The sequence below is a fragment of the Condylura cristata genome, unplaced genomic scaffold (assembly GCF_000260355.1).
Source record: "Condylura cristata isolate star-nosed mole 26May11 unplaced genomic scaffold, ConCri1.0 scaffold00024, whole genome shotgun sequence".
In the NCBI taxonomy this organism is placed as follows: domain Eukaryota; kingdom Metazoa; phylum Chordata; class Mammalia; order Eulipotyphla; family Talpidae; genus Condylura; species Condylura cristata.
This window is the reverse complement of record NW_004567125.1, coordinates 23,680,173-23,683,002: the sequence shown is the minus strand read 5'-3', so window position 1 is coordinate 23,683,002 and position 2,830 is coordinate 23,680,173.

The following is a 2,830-nucleotide window of genomic DNA, read 5'->3' as shown; positions in this document are numbered from 1 at the left end:
CGGGGTGGGGCAGGTTGGGGGCGTTAATTATATTTACTCTGGAAACTGTAATGGCAACAAAGGCTGGTTCCTGCCCAAACTTTTCTTGCCCTCTGAGTATTGGCACGGAAGGGAAGGTGAGTGAGGTTCCCCCACACCCCCCACAAGACAACTCGATTTTATCATCTATTCAAATAACTGAGCCAATCCAAATTTGAAAGACAGAGACTTTACATCGAGTTTTCGTAGCTTTGAACTGCTGAGACACTAAGCTTCAAATTTCTTGTGACTTTCAATGCCTCCAGCGTACACATGTACATAGGATATTTTTATAACTTCCCTGATGAGTCACTTAATATTAGTAGTGGTTAAAGCCAGAGCCCGTGCTTGGCCACAGCAGCTGCCAGTATCTCTGCTCCGTCTCGCTTTTGCACTTGGAAAGAAAGCAACAGCTGGATTGAGTTCTAGCTTTCACTTGTCATCCCCTCATCTTTTGGGATTCATTCCTCAGCACACGCTAGCCTTTTTTTACCCTTTTTTCTTGATTTGCTTTTATTTGTTTTGTTCTGGACTCCCTCTCCCTCCTTTTTATTTTTTTTTTAATGTCATTTGCAGTGATATACTGGCCCAACTAACTTTGAATTGCACTTTTTAATAAATATTTGTAATAGCTTTTTAAAGAAGGGTATTTTCTCATGTTTAAGATCATGCTAGAAAAGGCAATCTGCCTGTCAATGAAAGTGAAAAGCAGATTTATAAAACTAAAAGGGTGGTTGACATCCGTGTTTACATTCAGCTCTATTTGAAATATAATTGATAAGTTATTTCTTTTCAAATTGGGGGGGGGGAAGTGATTACAAAGGGCTTCCGATTTCGGGTACTAGATTATTTGCTTTGCAAAGCTTTAAGATAAGTCTTTTCTAAGCTTAGAAGAGGGATGGTCTTTAAACTTGCATTAAAATATCTGTTTTGTTACTTGTCGCTGTTATTGTACTGTAAGCCATTCGCATTGTAAGGAACTGCATGATTGCCCAAGGTAAAAAGCATGCTGTGTCCTACCTACTGTTTACCGTATTTACCGCACACCAGTTTGGCCATGTCAGTCAGTAGGGCCTGTTGGGAACTTGCCTGGTCAGGAATGAGTGAGATACTCCCTTTACTTAAGGAGTTTTGTGCTCCAGGCTTAGTTACTATTTGCGTAGATTTAGACTCAGTATTTGACCTCCCTGATTTTAGGTGTTTGCTAAACAGTGGTAACCCAGTGTCTGGAAACCTGGGCTCAGGATGAAGTTGCGCAGGGAAATATTTAGGGAGACATTTACAGGTCTGTGTGGCATTCTCCTCTGATCTCTTTACTTGCTACACCTCGTAAGAGCGGTTCTTTGACAGTCTGCCTCATCCGCCCAGCCTGGCCTGGCTTCACGCCCTTGTCCCAATGGGGCAGTCCCTAAGTACGAGTATTTGTTTGGAGGCTTTCCACTCAGGTGCCAAGTGGTGCATAGAGAGCGAGCCACAGTCTTAGGTTGAAGGACAAATATTTCCTCATGTGTGATCCTGTGTTACCACTTCTAGAGGGGTACTGGGGGCGCTTGGTCCCGTGTAGGCATGAGGAGCAGGGAGTGGCAGCAGTGACACCTCCATGCTGCTTCAAAGCACATGCTGTAGCTGTTGGGCTCTTTCTTCCTCCAGCCTCTGCTTCGTCCCATCTTCATCATTTCTAAAGAATTGGCGGAAAGTAGTGAATAACAGTGCAACGGATGTTTATAGGAAAAACGTTTGACTAGTCAGCTGACTTGGGGGGTAATCAAGGGAGTGAACCATTGAGGGAGTTTGCCAGGAGATGAATCCAAGTAGAAAACCAAACAACCATTAGTTTTCAGCCTGCTTTTTGATCTTGTCTTCCTGCAGACTGAAGATCACAGCACACTCCAAGGCCCGACACAGGGTACAGGGTAGTGGGAAGCCACAGAATGCGTGTGACGCGGGATCTTCACGCCAGAGCCGTGGGGGGTGAGGGGAGCTTGGGAACTTGCCCATTATTCTCAGCTTTTAGCCAGCGTTAAACAGACTGATGGGTCTGGTAGCCAACAACTTGGCAACTTCCACGCCTTCTCACCTCGTGAGATTAAGGGCTGTGAAGAGAAATCTAGTCTAACTCCAACAGAAATCTGTCTCTGTTAAGTGTTTTACCTTCTGTAAGTGAAGATGGCAGAGCCAAGATTTTTCTTCTGGTAATTTCCCTGGCTGTAGTCAGACCAGAGGGACGACTGTTCCCCATTACCTTTCTAAAGAATTCCTAGCATTTGAAAACTGATGATAAATAGGAGTTGTCTTTTAACTCCATGCACTTTGGAGTGTTGGATGAATTTGTAAGCAAAATTGGGAATGGGACTTTCCCTGGAAAAGGAAAGTTCTAGAGCTTGGAAAACCACACCTCCAGTTCTCTCTTTTGTCTTCCTCATTGGTTTTTGTCTCCCAGGTTTTTTAAGAATTTTTTTTAAATATCCTTGTTCATCAAGGGCAGAGAGAAGATGAAGCCAAAAGGTTCAGACACTTAAGCCCCTCAGCCCTGCTGCACCTCCTCTGACCAGTCAGCTGGCAAAGCTGGACCCCCAGTGAAAGGCCCCATGGGGAGTCAGCACTTGCTTCCCCGGGGCCTCTGCTGCTGGGTGAGGGCAGTTTGGTCACTTGACTGGCATGCCTACCTGCCTTTGCCCAATTCCCAGCTGCCACAAAATATGCTTATGTTGAGAATAAGGTGGTCTTATATTTGCAGGGCCTGCTTCGGTTTGTTGTACACGGTGGACACTATCCTCACCGTGTTTACGAATAGTGCCCGCTGTGAAACTGC